Genomic DNA, 21,722 nt, shown 5'->3' with positions numbered 1-21,722 from the left:
GAGCCGAGATCATGCCACTGCACTCCAGCCTGGGTGACAGACTCCGTCTCAAAAAAAAAGAAAAAAAAAAAAAAAAGAAAAAAGACTGCCCTCATTTCAGACACCAGTCAAAAGTCCCGGTTGCCATCGACGCTTCTGATAGGCTATAAAATCAGGGGTTTCCACAATCCCCTCCTCACGTTCAATAACTTGCTAGAACAGCTCACAGGACTCAGGAAAGTGTTTTACTTACTAATACTGGTTTATTGTAGAGTATAACTCAGGAACAGCCCAGTGGACGAGATGCATACGTTCAGGTATAGGGAAGGGATGAGGACCTTTCACGCCCTCTCCCGGATCCCAGCACCTCGATTTGTTCACCAACCCAGAAGCCATCTGAGTCCTGTTGTTGAGGTTTTTTATGGGTTTTTTAATGAGTTTTTATTATGTAGGTATGATTGATTAAATCACTGGCCATTGATGATTAAACTCAACCTCCAGTCCCTCTCCCCTCCCCAAGATCACGCCTTGGTCTTTTTGGCAACCAGTCCCCATCTTGAAGCTACTTAGGGGCCCCCAGCCACCAGCCATCTCATAACATAACATAAGTCACTCTCAGCATTGCAGAGATTCCAAGGGTTTTAGGACTGTATGCCAGGAACTGGGAACTAATGCCAAATATCTATTTCTCATTGTACCCCACCCCTTCATCTGTGCCCAATAATCTCTGCCAGTTACTACCCCCAACCACATCTTCATTTTTTGATAAATTATCCTTAATCTTAAAGAACTATGCAAATGAAGCTCCACATCAAAGATTGCAGCTACGGTTACCTCTTCTGCATAGAAATTATGGAGCTGTATAAGAAACCCAAAGAGTTGAGTGTTTTATTTTTGGCAGGTGCTATGGTATCAGATGACGGTGCTGTGGTCTCACTGCCTTTCTCTTTATCTGTCTTTTTCTTTCTCTCTCCTTCCTTCCCCCACCAAGGATCACATCCCCCTCCAGGAAGTCGGGGTTCGTCCACAAGGACAATTTAGCTTGGCCCTCACAGTCACTAAAGTCTGAAAGGTAGACTTTAGACATTATGTCCAGGTGAACTTACACTTACAGTTGTCTTGAAGGCTGGGAGTCATGTTAAAAGAGTTGACTTGTTAAATGTAAACATTTCAAATAAATGTGATCCCGCTTGGGCATTTCTTCATTTTTAAAGATATTGGGAGACTTAAGAAATGGAACTGGCTTGGGCATTCTCAACCTTTGAGAGGTTCTGAATATGATGAAGAGCTCTGGCTTCTAATGATTTGACCTTGAATATATTTCTATCCCTTGGAAACCCAGTTTAATCATTTCTAAAATGACGTAGTCATTCCCACCCTGCCTATGGAAGGACCAAATGTGGAAATGACTTGAAAACCTGGAGGCGCTTTACAATGAAGTGCAGGTCAAGACCTGAGGGTTAGGGCCCAGCCCCTCCACTGCCCAGGTGTGTGACCTTGCCAGATCATTTGTCCACACTGTAAACAGAAGGGCTCACCCAGCCGTATTTTTAATCCCTGCCAGCTATCAAATGTGATGATGTTAGAAAATGAGGGATTATTATCATCACTTCTTTTTCACCTTAGTTATACAAGGAGCTAAAATAAACTGGCCTTTTTGTGTATTACTTTTATTTTGTGGAATAAAGAGCTTACTGTTAGCAAACTTCAGGAAACTGACCAGAGGGTAGAGCTGAAAGGAAAGTGGCAATAAGTTTATTGAGAAATCACATTTTGTAAGTCAGTGGCTAAGCAAAAAGAAAAAAAAAAAGATTATGCTTCTAGCCACAGGGTCTTGCAGGTAATGCATGTTAACACTCCAGAATATCAGAAGTAATTGGCCGGGCGCGGTGGCTCACGCCTGTAATCCCAACACTTTGGGAAGCCAAGGCGGGCAGATCACGAGGTCATAAGATCAAGACCATCTTGGCTAACACGGTGAAACCCCGTCTCTACTAAAAAATACAAAAAACTAGCTGGGCGAGGTGGCGGGCGCCTGTAGTCCCAGCTACTTGGGAAGCTGAGGCAGAAGAATGATCACGAGGTCATAAGATCAAGACCATCTTGGCTAACACGGTGAAACCCCGTCTCTACTAAAAAATACAAAAAACTAGCTGGGCGAGGTGGCGGGCGCCTGTAGTCCCAGCTACTCCGGAGGCTGAGGCAGGAGAATGGTGTGACCCTGGGAGGCCAAGCTTGCAGTGAACTGAGATGGCACCACTGCACTCCAGCCTGGGCGACAGAGCGAGACTCCGTCTCAAAACACAAGAAGAATATCAGAAGTAATCAACTACAGCCAATGTATACTATTACTGTAATTCTAGTAATCTAGCACAAAGGAAAATGAAAGCTGAAGCGCAGTAGGGGAAGAATGTCAGAGAAACGGTGAATTTGTCCCACACATTTTGTCAATAAGAAGACAACAAAGAAAAAAGGAGTGTCTTCTTTAAGTTTAATAGATGATGACTAGAATAAAGCAAGACATAAAAGTATTCATAAAAATGGAATCTTGAATTCCCCTATTGATACTAAAGCCTCTTTTAAGTAAATAACTCCACCAGTTTCCCACCAACAGGTATGAACTCAGTTTTCCTAGACTCTCATCCTTCTGTTCACTCTTAAATCCTGTCCCTCAACAACTGTTCTATCTCAAAAGCCACTGTTGTCACAACTCCATGACAGCTTTTATAGCCATGGATTAGTCTTCATTCCCTAATTCTTTACTGATTGATACTGTTAATAGAGAATAAATGTTAGCTACACAGAACAAAATAGTACTCCAGGCAATTATACTAATTAATGCAGAATTGTTGTATTATAATAGTGTCCCCAGTCATAAGATTAAACAATTATGCTTCAGAAAATATATATATTTTATCATGTTGTAATATAAACAAAGCATGATAAATAGTCACATTAAATAATCTTAATGTACTGCTGATGTCACGGAGCCAATGAGCTTTTCTTGCAAATTCAAAACAAAATCAGAGAGCCGGGTCCAGTGACGTGTTTCTGTAGTCCCAGCTTCTTGGAAAGCTGAGATGAGAGGATCCCTTAAGCCCAAGAGTTCTAGTCCAGCCTGGGTGACATAGTGAGACCCCCATCTCAAAAAAAGAAAATTAGGATTGCATCATCTGCTATCATTCTAATTAAGGCTAGAGTCCAAGGAGAGTCACGTGAGGATGCTCTCCCCTTTAGATGCACTACTGTCTGTGCTTAAAATATTGGATATGGGAGCCCAGTGGATTGATTTCTAAGCACAGACATATTTTGTTTGAATAACACAGTGGTTTAATATTTTTTGGCAGACATTAAAAATATATATAGACACTTAACTGGCCTTTCATTAAAAATTGGAAAATCTGGCAACAACAGACATTGTTTATTCTATCTTCCCTCTTTCTCTAGCTTCCTTCTCTATCTTTTTCCCTCTCGTTCTTTTCTCAAACACTGATCCATTTCATTTCTTTAAACTTCCTGACTGGCCCCATTGGGATATGAGTTTTCTACCCCTTCTGTAGGAACTCAGATCACAAGACTGGTAGTGTCTTTGTTTGGATTTCCTTTATTTACAGTACAGTTTAAAAGGTTTTCCCGCTTCTGAGTTTTTGTCTTAATGTCAATATAATATGACCAACTTAATAGTAATAGACTAGAATGATAGACATTCTTTAAACATGTGCTAGTGATATAAATAGAAGAAGTACTTCCAGTCAGATGAAATCCACAAGAGAAAAAAATAGAGAAAGTACAGAGAGTGAAGGCATTGGAAGGGTTGCAAATGGAAATATATATATATGTATAAATATAAAAATAAAATATAAAATATATATTATATATACACACACACACAAATTAAGAAAAAATGTTAGGAAATATCACCAGCAGGCTCAGAAATCCAAAACCCATTAAAAATGAATCTCTAGTTGAACACAACCTGAATTTCATTAAGCTTCTAATCTTGAGAAGCAAAGTTCTGGTGACTCCTCAAAAATAGGGTAGTTAAAAAAAAGTGTAATCTCATGTAACTGAATATTACATACTATAAACCAGTTAAATGCTGGGGAGAAAACTATCAAAAATGCAATCCATGGTTCTAGATCAAGAGTTCCCAAACTTGGAATTTCCTTGGAAGCTTAAAAAAAACAAACAAAAAAAACACACTGAGTTCCAAATCCACTTCAAACATTTGCATTTAATTGGCATGGAGTGTAGCCTGGACATTGGGACTCTTTAAAGTACTTCAGGTGCTTCTAAAATGCCACATAATTTGAGAAGCATTGCTGTAGACGTTGCTTTGGTTATCACTAAATATTAGGGCTATTGCCTCTTAAAAAGCAATCATAGTTCCTGAGATTAAAGCAACCATCTACATATTCCCAAAGTTCCAAAAAGTGTATCATGTCATTAAACTACAGATTTGAGAGAATGGGAGATCAGAAAGCAAATCTTTTTACCCCAAAGAAAAATATTATCTAACTCTATCCAAAGAACTTCTACAATCCTACTTGAACAAGTTAATTCCTAGACTAGTACTTGATATCTTCATGTGTAAAATAGAGACAATAATTCCTACTTTATAAGGTTGTTCTATCAATTAAATAAGATAATGCTTATGAAGTGATAGTTGATTCTTTTAATAACTTTTTTTTATAAATCTGATATTCAGTGATTATAGTTTTTCCTTAAAGCCATAGCTAATAAATCTAGCTAATATTAACCTCTCTCCTTTTTTACTTTACAGTGCTCCTTTCTTTTGTTTGTTTTTTCTTTGTTTTTTTTTTTTTTTTGAGACAGAGTCTTGCTCTGTCACCCAGACTGGAAGTACAGTGCCCCAGGCTCAGCTCACTGCAACCTCCACCCCCTGGGCTCAAGCAATCAGTGCTCAGCAACCTCAGAGTGCTCGGATTACAGGTGTGAGCCACCATGCCTGGCCTACAGTGCTTGAATTTCAAATGCTTTATTTTATATTGTCTTATAATTGCTTAATGACTTGTGGTCTGACTAGATAGACAAGAATTATTCGGAAAGAAGGGAGATTAAAAGGCCATTTATCAGCAATGATAGAAGCTGCTTGCTTCTCATATAATTTACTACAAGATATTAGGTTGGTGCAAAAGTCATTGTGGTTTTTACCATTAAAAGTAATATTTAGGTTGAGAGACTTGATCCTACATTCATGAGAAGCAATGAATTTGAAAGTAGCATCCAGAAAAGCCAATGGATCAGCAGTTGGGAGGGGACTATGGAGTCACATTTTCCTTTTTGAAGGTAGAAAAAGCCCTATTTTGTGTATTAGTTTTGTCTTGCAGCTGTTAACAAATTACCAGAAACTTGGTGGCTTAAACATACCAGTTTATTATCTTATAGTTCTGTACATTAGAAGTCTGACATGGATCCCACTGGGCTGAGACCAAGGTGCCAACAGGGTACATCCCCTTCTGAGAACTCAAGAGGAGAATCTGTTTCTTTGCTTTTTCCAGCTGCTAGGGTTCCTTCCCTTAACTCTCGGCTCCCTCCGTGAGTCTTCAGAGCTAGCAATGTCAAGCAGCGTCCTCATGCTACCAACTCTCTGGGTCTCTTTCCTGTTGTCACAAAAGGAGTCCCTCTGACTTCTTTTGTGTCTCCTCTTCCACTTTCATTTTTATTTATTGATATTTTTGAGACAGGGTCTTGCTGTGTCACCAGGTTGAGTGCAGTAGCGTGATTATAGCTCACTGCAGCCTTGTCCTCCTGGGCTCAAGGAATCCTCCCACCTCAGTCTCTCAAGTAGCTAGGACCACAAGTGTACCACCATGCCTAATTTTTTTAATGTTTGTAGAGCCTGGGGGCTGGGGCAGGTTGGGTGGGCGGTGGTGAGGTGGGAGGAACAAGGGATGGGAGAATGGTGGAGAGCTCTTTATGTTGCTCAGGCTGGTCTTGAACTCCTGGTCTCAAGCGATCACCCTGCCTCAGCCTCCCAGAGCACTGAAATTATAGACACGAGCCACTGTACCTGGCCCCTCTTCCACTTCTAAGGACCCTTGTGATTACAGTGTGCCCACCTATGTCAGAGACATCCTAACCAGAGTGATTCCATCTTGAATAAAAGCCAGATAAAGCAAGACCTGCTGGGTTACATTTCCAGGAAGTTAGGCACTATTGATCACAAGATGTTTATGGTTGAGGAAACGAGTTAATGGGAAAAGGCATTCTTAGTTTAAAAATAGATTTCCCTCTAAAGATAATAATATCCTCATAAATTCTTGCTAAAAGTAATAATTACACAAGAGAATAGTAATAAGCTGAATCTGTCAACAAGAGAATCTGTCATAAGCTGAACGCAACCCTTTGTAATAAAGTACACTGTTCTTAGCCGTAATATCGCATGTCAGCAAACCTTATGTCTGAGGTAGGGACATTCCTCCTCTTGCTTTCTCAGCAAGCCCTACTCTGTAATAGAGTAGTTTCTAAGAAACTATTTTAACTTTACTATATTCTGAGACTCACTCTGAATTCTTTCCTATGTGAGATCCAAGAACTCACTCTTGTGGTCTGGGATGAGATCCCTTTTCTGGTAACATGTAGGTAGTCCAGGCTTCTCTCCCTACCTTAGCTGATTGGCAAACTTATTCCATCTTAATTCTCCTTTGCCATGTGACATATTTACATAATAACAACAATGGAAAGAGAAGTCAAACTTGGCTGCCAATTACATATCAGTGATCATCTAATCTCTCAGGTCAGTGAAGACTCACTGTTACCCCAATTCCAGGGATTAGGATGTGGACATCTTTGGGGACCCCTGAGAAGCTAAATAGGATCAATAGTTTATAAAGAAGTAACATCTAATACACAAAAAATTAAGATAATAGTAACTCACTAAATCATGCACTCACAAGGCAACCATGCCTCTTCTCCTCTCTGCTTAATTCATGGCAGACATTGCAAATCCACCAGGTATAACTGTAACCTCAGAATCCTCCACAGAATATGCTAAGAATCACCAGTGAGTACAATTAATCAAATTGGCATGCAAACTAATATCTATTTTCCATCCTAAATTGGAACAATTGTAGGGGCAAGAGGCTTTCTCTCAGGGGCATTTTTTGGAATAAGGTGATGATGTGATTTTTTAAATTGGCAGATCAAAGGAATCCCAGCTGAGCTAAATACAGAGCTTATAATAAGAAAATAAAATAAGTGAAATGCTTCAACCATTGACAGAAATCTGTGTTTCAATGATCACCTGTAGAGAAGTCATTTGGTGGTCAAAAAAATCTTCATGTATGTCTGACCCTGCCCATATAACACAAACCCTTCTCTTGAGAGCTGTTATTATGCACCTTTATTCTTCCTAAAAGGATAGTTTGCTCAGAAATAGATTTGGATAGATGTGTTTGTTTAGGTATTTTAAAGCTTTTTTACTCTAAAATAAAACTCTATGACCTTTTACAAGTATTTTATATAAGTAATCTATGATCATGGTAGAGAAATTAGAAAAAACAAAGAAGATAGAAAAAAAAATCCTCACACATAATCCTATCTGCCAAAAATAAATTGGGGTGCTTATTCTGACAAATGTGTTTACATTCATTTATTCATTTGACATATTTTATTGAGCCTTGTGCCAGGCACTATCCCAGGCCTTGAGAGTACAATATGAATAAAAGAGAATAAACAAACAAAAAAATCTATGCCCTTGGTGAGCTCAATTATGTACAAACAGGAACATTTTCAAAACCAAAAATTATACCATATTTTGCATATCTATAGTTTGTAATTGGCTTTTTCTATGTCCTAGGTTTTGGAAGTATCCCCCTAATTTTGTCAGGCTGTTGTGGTTTTCCCAGCAATCTCGACTGAACTGAGAGATGAGTACTGACTGCTACATAATTAACAGTCCAGCCTGACTTCCTTTCCATAGTTTGTTGCTATGTGATCAGAAGAAAATCTTCTCTCAAAAAAGTCGAGAGTACTGTCTCTGAATTTCTTTAGACCACAAAGCTTACTCAGATAATTAAATAGAACTTCATTCTATCTTATCCCAGTGTTAAAACTTCAGCTGAATTAAATTTAAAGGAGTTTGAGTAATGAACGACTCACGAATCAGGCAGCCCCCAGAATCACAGCAGATTTATAGAGACTCTAGGGGTGCCTCGTGGTCAGAACAAATTTATAGACAAAAAAAGTAATGTATAGAAATCAAAAGTGAAGTACAGAAACAGCTGGACTGGCTACAGGTTGGCATTTGCCTTATTTGAACACAGTTTGAACACTCAGCAACATATGAGTGGTTGAAGTATGCTGCTGGAATTGGCAAGACTCAGCTATTGTTACAGACGCATACTCCTAAACTAGGTTTTCAGTCTTGTTAGTTTGCCCATTCATCCACGAGGACTCAAATATAAAAGTATGGAGTCCTGGCCAGGCACAGTGGCTCACGCCTATAATCCCAGCACTTTGGGAGGCCAAAGTAGGTGGATCACCTGAGGTCAGGAATTCGAGACCAGCCTAACCAACATGGTGAAAACCTGTCTATACTAAATATACAAAAATTAGCTGGGCGTGGTGACACACACCTGTAATCCCAGCTACTCGGGAGGCTGAGGCAGGAGTATCGCTTGAACCAGGGAGGCGGAGTTTGCAGTGAGCCGAGATCACACCACTGCACTCCAGCCTGGGCAACAAGAGGGAAACTCAGTCTCAAAAAAAAAGGAAAAGAAAAGGAAAAGAAATACGGGGTCCTTCACCAGTCACATTTAGTTTGCTTTAATACCAGTTATTTATTGCTGCATAAAGCATCCCCGTAAACCTTAGGGGCTTACAACAACAATCATTTTTATTACTAATTCACAATTCTGGAGGTTTACTCGGTTCAGCAGGATAATTCTCTCTTGGAATTTTTTCCCATGCAGTTTGACAATTTTCATCTTTAAGGCTTCTTCACCCACAGGTCATGTTGATTCTGGCTATCATCTGGGATCTCAGTCAAAGGAGCAGTGTGGAACACCCACATCCAGCTATGTGGCTGAGCTTCCTCACAACATGGTGGCTGGGTTTTGAGATCGAGTGTCCAAAAGTACTAGACAGAAGCTATATCACCTTTTCTGACTTAGTCCCAGAAGTCATGTAGGGACACTTCTATCATGGTCACAAGCCTCTTAGATCAAGGAAAAGAAATATAAATCCTATCCCCTTGATAGGCGGAGTATCCACATCACCCTGTAAGAGTGCATGGAGTGGGATATAGTGTGTGACCATCCTTGGGAAATGGAATCTGTCACATATCTCTATCTCCTTACACCTTTAATATGTATGGTTAAAGTCAGAGGTAGCAAATTTCAGGGCCACTGTAAGTTTAAAAGAAAAGCTCTGTCACTATCAAGCCTCTCTAAAATAACACATCTCAAAGTTTCCGTTTAGTAAAAAAGAACTGACAATTGAATAGCCAAGTATTCTAATTCTAATCTTTATCCCATGGACTAATGTGGAGAATTATCAGTTGATGATAAAAGCTTAATCAGGCTTTTTTCTCTTTAATTTGGAAAACTCACCCTGGGAAAGAGACATAGAGAGAATCTATCTTTCCTATATATGAAGCGTGGGAAGCATTATTATTATTTTTTTTTTTTGAGACTTTTGGCATCCAAGGTTTCCAAGAGTATAAGGTGCAGGGCGCGGTGGCTCACGCCTGCAATCCCGGGACTTTGGGAGGCCGAGGTAGGTGAATCATGAGATCAGGAGATCGAGACCATCCTGGACAATGCAGTAAAACCCCATCTCTACTAAGAATACAAAAATTAGCTGGGCATGGTGGTGGGCACCTGTAGTCTCAGCTACTCGGGAGGCTGAGGCAGGAGAATGGTGTGAACCCAGAAGGCAGAGCTTGCCGTGAGCCGAGATCATGCCACTGCACTCCAGCCTGGGCAACAGAGAGAGACTCTGTCTCAAAAAAAAAAAAAAGCTGCCAAATGGGTTCTAGACATCTGTGGGATTTCTAGGTACATTGTTGGGAAGAGATAAACACATTAAATTGTCATTTAGTCTTACCAAAAAAAAAAACACATAGGAATTTAGAGGAACTGTTTAATACAGGCTTGCTAAAACAAATCAACCTTCTTTTATTCAACAGTTAATGAACATCTATGATACATCTGGTACAAACAAATACCAAGTACACACACTATACTAGCTGTATTAGTCTGTTTTTATGCTGCTGATAAAGACATACCTGAGACTGGACAATTCACAAAAAGAAAGAGGTTTACTGGGCTCAGTTCCACATGGCTGGGGAGGCCTCACAATCATGGCGGAAGGCAAAAGGCAAAAGGCACGTCACCCATGGCGGCAGACAAGAGAAGAGAGCTTGTGCAACGAAACTCCCCTTTCTAAAACCATCAGATCTCATGAGACTTATTCACTATCACAGGAACAGCACGGGAAAGCCCTGACCCTATGATTCAATTACCTCCCACTGGGTCCCTCCCACAACACATGGGAATTCAAGATGAGATTTGGGTGAGGACATAGCCAAACCCTATCACTAGCTATCTAGGATACATATAAAATAATGTAAAAATGATTGATCTTGTAACATTTTTAATATTACAAATAAAATATTATTATAGTAAACACCATTATGAAGGAGGATTTTATATAATATATTTAATATTATAGCAGAATATCCACAACTTCAGTGTGCTATTGATCTTGTTACCAGAAAGAGGTCTTGATCCAGACCCTGAGAGGGTTCGTGGATCTCATGCAAGAATTTCGAGCGAGTCCACAGCATAAGGTACAAGTAAATTCACTAAGAAAGTAAAGAAACAAAAGAATGGCTACTCCATAGGCAGAGCAACACTGAGGACTGCAGGTTGGCTATTTTTATGGTTACTTCTTGATCATATGTTAAACAGTTCATGAGTTTAGCAGAGCTGAGGGATTATTCATGAGTTTCCCAGAACTGAGGGTTCCTCGCCTTTTTAGACTATATAGGGTAACTTCTGGAAGTTGTCATGGCATTTGTAAACTGTCATGGCACTGATGGAAGGGCCATCTAGCATGCTAATGTATTGTAATTAGCATATAATGAGCAGTGAGGATGACCACAGGTCACTTGGTTTTGGTGGGTTTTGGCCGGCTTCTGTACTGGATCCTGTTTTATCAGCAGGTTTTTGTTGTTTTTATTTTGAGACAGAGTTTCATTCTTGTTGCCTGGGCTGGAGTGCAATGACACGATCTCAGCTCACTGGAACCTCTGCCTCCCAGGTTCAAGTGATTCTAGCACCTCAGTCTCCCAAGTAGCTGGGATTACAAGTGTGTGCCACCACGCCTGGCTAATTTTTGTATTTTTAGTAGAGACAGCGTTCCACCATGTTGATCAGGCTGATCTCAAACTCCTGACCTCAAGTGGTCCACCCGCCTTGGCCTCTCAAAGTGCTGGGATTACAGGTGTGAGCCACCGCACCTGGCCTCAGCAGGGTCTTTATGATCTGTATCCTTTGGTACCAGTCCTGCAGACCTCCTATCTCATCCTGTGACTAAGAATGCCTAACCTCCTAGGAATACAATTCAGCAGGTCTGAGCCTCATTTTACCCAGCACCTATTTAAGATGGGGTCACTCTGGTTTGAACACCTCTGACAATCTGACTACAATGCACTCTGGTGTTGCAGAGTAAATACTTGTCCATGTCTCTTTTTTAAAAAAAGAATTACTCCACAGGTTTATAATTGTTTCCTGTAGAGGGAAGAGTTAAGCTGGATGGTAGTTAAAAGCCACATATTTCTTTTGTCCTGCTGTCAAAGAAACACTTCCTTTTATTTTGTACAAATTCTCAAATCATCGCTCTAGAAGTTAGCATAAAAAACAAAGAATTTCCTTCTGAGTTTAATCCTTTCTCCTTGTTAACACAAAGTCAATGAATGTTGTTTCCTTCCGACTTGTTTCTAACCATGTCTATTAAAACGTTTCTTGTTTTAAAATTGTTTATTTTCTCTAGAGTTCATTGTAATGGGAATTGAGTACCACAGTTTCCAACAACATCATGCATTAATTAATTGATAAAATCAGCCTAAGAAATCTGAGATTCCTATGCATGACATACTCAACTTGGTAAACTTAACTGGGTCACTTCACTTAGGAGGGAAAAAACAGGTGGAACAGACAAGAGAGAACTACGTCAGGAACTAGCAAAGGGAAGTCCTGTTTTGTTCCCTCTTTGTTTGGCTTTGTTTCTTGGGTTTTGATGCAGTTTTGATTTAGTCTTGCTGGAAAAGAGGAAGGCTTTCCCTCCTATCAGGAGCCTGCTCACCATCACTGCCGTGACAGAAAAAAGGCAACCTGGCAAACCACATTTTCCTGAAATCACAGCTTTCTCTCCCCACTACTAAAGATGGTTGAGGGAATTCACCAAAGTAGAAAGTAGAAAATTCTACTTTCTTTATTAAACTATGTATAATCATTTTTCTTTTTCCTGAACAGGGAAAGGAAATGATGAAAAAGTTTTTTTCCTTGTCTCAGAATAAACTCATTGCTTGCATAGATCCGTGAGTGGGGATCAGAATTACCTGTGGGCTTTTTAGGGCTTGTACTGGATATTCACTTTTATGTCTTTAATAAGTTAGAATTCTAAATAACCTAGAAACATAACATGTAGCTTGAATTTCTGTCTTAACTTCTGACATTGTAAATACCATAATGTTTCAATTGTTTTTCTTCAGATACTGCAAATGTATAAACTGTATAATGATATGTTAACCATTACTCTAAGTCTTATACACATAGCCTCAGGCTTTCTTGGATCAAAGGAGTGCAAGAGTCTACTCGTAAAAAGTTATCTCTTTTGATAATATAAAATAATGAAGAAGAAAATAACAGTAGTTATAAATGTCTGATTCACTTCCAGTTTTCCAAATCTATCATAAGAAACAAGGTTTTACTTTATAGGCATTAAATATATACATCTGGGAAATCAATGTATAAAAACCAAGTTAATTGGCCTTTTCGTAATGGGCACTGTAATTCCTTGCTCTGGTTTGATTTTTTTTTTTCCTGTATTTTTTCATTCTTATTTTAAGTCTTGTGCATTGGTCTGGGAACTCAAGATTAGTAAGACAAAATTTTCTGGCCTGCAGAGAGTATAAAGTTCAGCAAGGAAACAGACAATAACCAGCCACAAGACAATGTGTTTATCCAGGGATACAGTAGAGAACAACAACAACAAAAAGAATAATCCCTGTCCTCATGAAGGCAAATCATGGAGTTAGGTCTTAATCATATGAAACACAGATACAAGTGGAATTCTATAGAGTTTAGAACTCTTTCCGTTCTAAGCAGCTAAAACCCCAACTCACATTCGCATAAGCCAAAAAAGAAGGGGGGTGGTGAGTATTCATTGGCTCAATGGCTGGTTGCAGCACCCATTGTTGTAGGGGCTCCAACAGTGTCACCAGGACCTGGTGCCTCTCCTTTTAGCCCTGCTTATCTGCATTTTGGTTTCATCTTCATGTTCAAATCCAGTGATAAAAGAACAGTGTTTCACTCCTTCCAACAAATATTCTTAGTGTGACTCTCGTTAGTCTGAAGTAGATCACATGCACGCTCCTGAACTAATCCCGGCCAGGGGAATGTGGTACTCTGATAGGCCAGGCCTAAGTCACATGCTCTTCCTTAGAGCTGGAGGGGAACCAATTCCAGGAGAAGTGTGTGAATTGGGAGGGTTGGAGGTTCAGTTCCCAGAAGAAATTGGGATGCCTTAGAAAAGGAAAGGAAATGGACTTCGGCAGTCAAAGCAACTAGCCACTGTCCTCCACAACGCCTCTGCGGTCCAATTTCCTCGTGCCTTCCTGTTCCTGGAGACAAATATAGCAAGCAATGCATCTATGGTTATGGGTTAAAGTAACTTATAGGACAAGGTCAAACAGGTTCTTGGTTTTTTCTACCATAATCAGCAATGTTCTAGAGAGTAAATTCAAGGACCCTGAGTGAGAAAGGCAATCTCATTAATAATTTTGTGTAAATGAGGAATAATTTTTTTTTTTTTGTTTAAAGCCACTAAAACTTTGTATCCACTAGAGCAGTTTCTAACTTTAATTGTGCCTCTCAAAAGACTGCCAAAGGGGATTCGATTTGTAACCTACAGACACACATCTTGATATTCCCTTGTCCCTCTTCACTCAGTCTTAATGTCTTTGTCATCCCTTAATTGTCCCAGTGCCTCTTTGCATACCTTATTATTCATCCTTTAGCAAAACTCCAACCTTAGCTCACATCCCTGACATTTTCATTTATTGTGCCTCAACAACTTTTGTCTGCGTCAGCTTTTCCCTCATCCCTAGTACTTTCCAGATCCATGTGGATCCTTTAGGCTTAACTGTTTCTTAAGATTTTCCTCCACTAGTTTCCCCAACCTGCATAATAAGTTCAGAAATTCCCTTAAAATATGGGGGCAGGAGGGCCTAATGGCAAAAAATAAATAAATAAATAAATAATAAATTAGACTATTTTAATCTGAGGAGGTGATAAATACACTTATAATGTCTTTGCTTCCATCTACCATGCAATTATATCCCATGGTCTATAATTTCAAAATGTGATAAGAATCTGGAATGGGAGTGGGCTGGGAGGAGCAGGGGTAGATTTTATTTTATTTATTTTATTTATTTTTTTCTTTGAGACAGAGTTTCATTCTTGTTGCCCAGGCTGGAGTGCAGTGGCACAATCTTGGCTCACTGAAACCTCCGCCTCCCAGGTTCATGCGATTCTCCTGTCTCAGCCTCCCAAGTAGCTGGGATTACAGGCGCCCACCACCACACCTGGCTAAATTTTTTGTATTTTTAGTAGAGGCAGGGTTTCACCATGTTGACCAGGATGGTCTGGAACTCCTGACCTCAGGTGATCTGCCTGCCTTGGCCTCCCAAAGTGCTGGGATTACACGCATGAGCCACCATGCCCGGCCTAGACTTTTGAATTAAGATCTAAAGGATGAAAGGGAATTAACTAAATGAATAAGATTGGCAGATGAGAAACTATTCCAGGAAGAAGACACCATCAGACAGGACCCCGATCCTGAAGGAAGGCAGCTGCGTGTTTTGAGTGAGGTAGCGTGACACGAGATGAGGTAGCGAGTGGGCCCAGGTAATCCTCAAGCAGGTCTAAAGGAGCAGACACCAACGACTGGAGTTCGACCCAAAAGGTCTCCAGAGGTTTTTTTGTCTCATGAGGATAAAAGAAAGTCCCTTTAATACTGTTCCTAAGCCTCTGCCTGGTGAGAAAGGGAGTTGTTACTGTAGAAATCTCTTTCCAGCACTCTGTGCCTGGATTGTTGTTGCGCTATGGCAATCTGAGTTATGTAAGTGCTCTGCGAAGAAAGAAATAAAAAGTGCCTTCAGCACAGTGTCTCTTGGCTGAACTTGCTAGACGTCATTCTGTGATCTGCTTAAGTCAGAAAAGGAATCCCTGCCAAGATCATTTTGCTGTTATAACCATGATTAGTTCAAGTTTCTAATCTTTCACTGTACAACTTTCTGACAGAAATGTAATGCAGATAGGAGATCAAAGTTAACTTGTTTATTTGCCTGAGAACACTGACTAAGAGTTTATTGGTATGGTTGCATTTAAATCTACCTTCTTGCTGTTTATTTTCTATTTGACTCATCTGTTCTTTGTTTCCGTTTTCATATTTTCTGCCCTCTTTTGGATTCTTTTTATGATTCTATATTATTTCCTTTGATGGTTTATAGTTAGCTATTACTATTTGTTTTATTTTGTTTTAGGGGCTGCTTTAGGGTTTACAGTATACATACTTAACCTAATACAATTAATCTTCAAGTAATAATATACCACTTCACATATAGTATAAAAACCTTACAACAATATACTCCCTGTTCCCACTTCCAGGCCTTTGTACTACTATTGTCATGCATTTTACTTTTATATACATTAGAAGCTCTCCAATACATTGTATATATTGTTAATTTTTTGTTGTTGCTGTTAAACAGTCAATCATGTTGGGCATGGTGGCTCATACCTGTAATCCCAACACTTTGGGAGGCCAGGGCAGGAAGATTGCTTGAGTCCAGGAGTTTGAGTCCAGCCTGAGCTAGTTAGTGAGACCCTGTCTCTACAAAAAGTACAAAAATTAGCTGGGTGTGGTGGTGCATGCCTCTAGTCGTAGCTACTTGGGAGGCTGATATGAGAGGATTGCTTGAACCCAGGAGTTCGAGGCTGTGATGAGCTGTGACCATGCCACTGTACTCCAGTCTGGGTTACAGAGCAAGACCCTATATCCAAAAAAATAAAATAAAATTTTAAAAAGTCGATTATCTTTTAAACAGATTTTAATTAAAAAATATTATATTTATCCTTTTTATGTGTATGGCTTTTCATTCCTTTTGAATAAACTTTCTACCCAGATCTAGCTCTGTATACCCTCTTTAGATGTAGAGAGGTTTTAGATTTGCCCTTAGATTTGCCCTTTTGACGCTATTTTCTAGATCTTGTAGGTGTGCTTTATTCTGTTTTCTCCTCATGTATTTTCATGTAGCCTGTTTTTTCATCTCACTAATTCTTTCTTCTGCTTGATCAATTCTACTATTGAGAGACTGGTACATTTTCAGTTTATCAATTGAATTTTTTAGCTTCAGAATTTCTGCTTGACTTTGCCTTATTGTTTCGGTCTCTGTTAAATTTCTCTGATTGAATTCTGAATTCCTTCTCTGTGTTATCTCGAAGTTCACTGGGCTAGCACAAGGCAGCTTTGTTTTTGGACAGAGTTTCATTCACTCTATCACCCACCCTGAAATGCAGTGGCATGATCTCAGCTCACTGCAATCTCCCCCTCCCGAGTTCAAGTGATTCTCATGCCTCAGTCTCCCGAGTGACTGGAATTACAGGCAAGCACCACCACACCTGGCTAATTTTTGTATTTTTAGTAGAGAAAGGGTTTTGCCATGTTGGCCAGGCTGGTCTTCAACTCCTGACCTTAGCGATTCGCCTACCTTGGCCTCCCAAAGTACTGGGATTACAGGTGTGAGCCACCGTGCCCAGCTATGACAGCTATTTTGAATTCTCTGCCTGAAAGGTCATGTGTCTCCCTCACTCCAGGACTGCTCATTTGTGCCTTGTTTACTGTGTCTGATGAGGTCGTATTTTCATGGATATTCTTGGTGCTTGTAGGTGTTGGTTGATGTTTCAGCATTAAAGAGTTAGGTATTTAATCCAATCTTCATAGTCTGGGGTTCCTAGTACTCATTCTCTTGAGAGGGCTTTCCAGAAATTCGAAGGGAACTGAGTGTTGTGACCTTAGCCTGCAGTCACTGCAGCTGTTTCAACACTAGGAGCACCTTAAGCCCAGGAATGCTGTGTGCAACTCTTGCAGACTCCTAGATACACTGCCTTGGTGGATTTGGGTGAGATAAAGGAAAATTCTCCAAGTCACCAGGCAGTTTCTTGCTGTCCTCCCTCTCTTCTTCCCAGTCAGAAGGAGTCTCTCCCCATGCTGGGCTGCCGGGAGCTGGGAGAGGAGTGGCATGGACACCCCCATGGCCACCACAGCTGGCACTGTGCAGGATCACGCTTAAAGCATTATGGACGAGCACAGCGGTGGGGCTCACTCAAGGCCTGCAGCCGCTACTGCCTGGCTGCCACTGATGTTTATTCAATGCCCAAGATGACTTTAGTCAGCAGGTGGTAAATTCTGCCAGGATTGGGTCCATCCCATCAGGGCAGTGGATTCCCTTCTGGCCCAGGGTAGGTCTAGAAACACTGGCCAGGAGCAAAGACCCAGAATCCAGGGCTTCAGAAATGTGGTTGATTCTGTATTTTACTGTGGCTGAATTGGTACCTAAGTCGCAAGACATAGTTCTCTGTACTCTCATCTCTGCTTGCCCCAAGTGATAGGAATCTCTCCCAGAGTTGCACTGCCTGGAATTGGGGAAGGGGCAACACAGGCGCTCCCCTGGTTACCACAGCTAGTGTTGCACAGAATTGTACCCCAGGTCTACTGCCTCCCAGACCAGTGCAGTACCAGGGATTGCCCTAAGACTGCAGTCCTTGTGGCCTGACTGCCACTCACATTTACTCCGGGTCCCAGGCCTCTTTTGTTAGCCAGCGGTAAAGGCAGCTGAGACTTGAGTTCCTCCCACTGGGACAGGAATTCTCCACTGGTCCAGGGCTGGTCTAATGCTCCCTCTGCGGGCACTGAAAGAATTCTGCCCTGTGCTATGTTCTGTTATGATAGAGAGCACTGAGTTCCAACGCCAAGTGCCACACTCTGTTTGCTCTCTCTCTCCTAAGCACACAGATTCTCTCTCCATGCTGCACTGCCTAGAGTTGGGGGACGAGTGACACAGCTAGTGAAAGGTTGGCCTTCCCACCCTCTTCAGTGCCTCTTTATTTTATTTTATTTTATTTTTGAGACAGAGTGTCACTCTGTTACCAGGCTGGAATGCAGTTGGCTCACTGCAGCCTCTGTCTCCTGGGTTCAAGTGATTCTCCTGCCTCAGCCTCCCAAGTAGCTGGGATTACAGGCATGCACTGCCACGTCCAGCTAATTTTTGTGTTTTTAGTAGAGATGGGGTTCCACCATGTTGGCCAGGCTGGCCTCGAACTCCTGACCTCAGGTGATCCACCCACCTCGGCCTCCCAAAGTGCTGGGATTACAGGTGTGGACCACTGCACCCAGCCAATACCTCTTTCTTTGATATTATGTTCAAACCAGGTAGTGTGATCACTCACTCAAGGCACAAGATAGCATGCCTTGAATGTTTTGCATCCTATGAAGGTGCTTTCTTGTGTGTATAGTTGTTCACAGTGGTGTTCCTGCAGCGGGATGATCACCAGCGAGCTTATTCAGCTATCTTGCTCTGCCTCCTCCTTGCTCCTTTTGCAGATACAGATTCCTTTTTAGTATCATTTTGCTTTTGCCTGAAGGATTTCTTTATAATATTTCTTTTGGTTCAAGTCAACTGTGATGATTTTATTCAGCTTTCATATGTCTGAGAGAAACTTTAGTTTATCTTCATTACTGACAGATATTTTTACTGGTTTTTGAATTCTTTTTTTTCTTTGAGACGGAGTCTCGCTGTCTTGCCCAGGGCTGGAGTGAAGTGGCACAATCTTGGCTCACTGCAACCTCCACCTCCCAGGTTCCAATGATTCTCTTGCCTCAGCCTCCCAAGTAACTGGGACTACAGGCACATGCCACCATGCCCAGCTAATTTTTGTATTTTTAGTAAAGACAGGGTTTCACCATGTTGGCCAGGCTGGTCTCGAACTCCTGACCTCATGATCCACCTGCCTCAGCCTCCCAAAGTGCTGGAATTACAGACATGAGCCACCACACCCAGCCTGGTTTTTGAGTTCTAAGTTGACAGAATTTTTTCTTTCAGCACTTTAAAGACATTGCTCCACTGTCTGATGGCTTGCATTGTTTCCCACAAGAATTCTGCTGTCAATCTTATCATTTTGGTTTTTTTCCTCTGTGGCATTTTCCCTTGGACTGCTTTTAAGATTTTCTTATTATCACTGACTTTAACCTTTTCCTATTTCTGCTGAGAATACTCACTGGTAGTGCTTGCAGCCGCAGCATTTAGGCAAGATAATCTTGCCATGCAAATCTCGCTTTTATTATTATTTTTGCATCACTCTAATATATCAACTTTGGAAACAAAAGACATCATTCTATTTATAGCATTCTGTTTTTAGTCATGATACTCCCATTTACAAAATATAGTAATTCTCAATCACTGAAAATGTCAAATCCTAGAAAACACAGCATTCCTACGTGTGATGTTAACATTGTTCTTGAACAGTCATTGGTCAAAGATTCATTTGATGAATCCGATTTTTCTGAAATAGACAATTTTGATGATTTGGATGATTCTGATACTAGTTCTGTTTAGAAATAGCTTCATGAACAGTTTTCATATTTTATTTTCACACTGAAAATCAGTGAGATTTGCTTCAGCCTTCAAGAGTGTGTTTATGTAAAATTAAATGAGTGCCAGCAGCACTTTGTTTTTCTAAATGGGAAAGGGGTTAAGCAATATGATTATGCTGTTTCTTGATGTAGTTTTTATGTTTGTTGTTCTTGGAGTCTATTGAATTTCTTGGATTTGTAGATTTATAGTTTTCATGCAATTTGGAACTTTTTTGGTTATTATTTCTTCAAATATCATTTCTGCTCTCCATGTTTAGGGACTTTAAATACATGTATTAGGTCACTTAAAATTATCCCACAGCTGCTGGGTGTAATGGCTCAGGCCTGTAATCCCAGCACTTAGGGAGGTTGAGGTGTACAGATCACCTGAGGTCAGGAATTCGAGACAAGCCTGTAATCCCAGCACTTTGGGGGGCTGAGGTGGGCAGACCACCCGAGGTCAGGAGTTTGAGACCAGCCTGGCAGACATGATGAAACCCCATCTCTATTAAAAATACAAAAATGAGCTGGGCATGGTGGTGCATGCCTGTAATCCTAACTACTTGGGAGGCTGAGGCAGGAGAATGGCTTGAACCCGGGAGGCGGAGGTTGCAATAAGCCAAGATCATGCCATTGCTCTCCAGCCTCAGCGACAAGAGCAAAACTCCATCTCAAAAAAAAAAAAAAAATTATCCCACAGCTCATTCTCTATTCATTTTTTTCCATGTTTTTTTCCTGTTTCATTTCAAATAGTTTGTGTTGCTATGTCTTTAAGTTATTTAATATTTTATTTTGCATATCTTCATAGATTGCATTTTTCACCTCAGACCTTGTATTTTTATCTCTAGAAGTTCAATTTGGGTCTTTAAAAAATATAAATCCCATGTATCTGCTTAACATACACAAGGATTTCTCTACTGTATCATATGAACTTCTGTGCAATATAGCTATAAGTTTTCATGTCCTTGTTTACTTATTCTATTAACCGTATCATTTCTGGATCTGTTTCTATTTATCAATTTTTCCCCTCATAGTGGATTGTATTTTCCTGTTTCTTTGTATGCCAGGTACATTTTTATTAGATACCAGTCATTATGCATTTTTCTATCAATATTCTTGAACTTTGTTCTGGGATGCAGTTATGTTATTTAGAGATAGTCTGATTCTTTCAAAATTTTAAGCTTTTATTCAGGATAGGGGAAGTCCTGAACTTCGCTCCGCTACTGAGGCAATAATACCCTCTGTGTATTCCACCTGATGAGTTCTCTACCTTTGTTCTGTGAACTAGAAGGTTCATCCTCTCTGGCTAGTGGGAACTAAAACTATCCCCAGCCCTGTGTGGGCCGTAGAGATTATTTCCTCTGATCCATTTTGGGTGGGTCTTTCTCCAGCCTCAGCTAGTTTCCTAAAAGTCATGCCCTGATTAGTACTCGGTTAAAAACATGAGGGGACCCTCTGCAGCTCTCTGAATTTTTATTTCTCTGTGGCTCTCTTGTCTGGCATTCTGCCCTGCAAATTCTGGCCACCTTGGTCTCCCTGGACTCCTAATCCATCTCCTTAACTCAGAGATGGCCAGGAACTTCCTGGTTTCCCTCTCCCGGACATCACCCTGGAAACTCTCCCCAGGTAGTAAGTTGGCCGATTCACAGTAATCACTTATTTACTGTTTCTCAGGGATGACAGTCCTGTGCTGCCTCATGTTCAATATCTGAGAACCACTCACTGTTTCATATATTTTGTCTAGCTTTTCAGTCATTTCAGGTAGGAGGGTAAATCTGGTCTCTGTTATCCCTTCTAAGCAG

Source organism: Colobus angolensis, unplaced genomic scaffold, assembly GCF_000951035.1.
Source record: "Colobus angolensis palliatus isolate OR3802 unplaced genomic scaffold, Cang.pa_1.0 Scaffold623, whole genome shotgun sequence".
Classification (NCBI taxonomy): Eukaryota; Metazoa; Chordata; class Mammalia; order Primates; family Cercopithecidae; genus Colobus; species Colobus angolensis.
Note: the sequence above shows the minus strand (reverse complement) of the source record.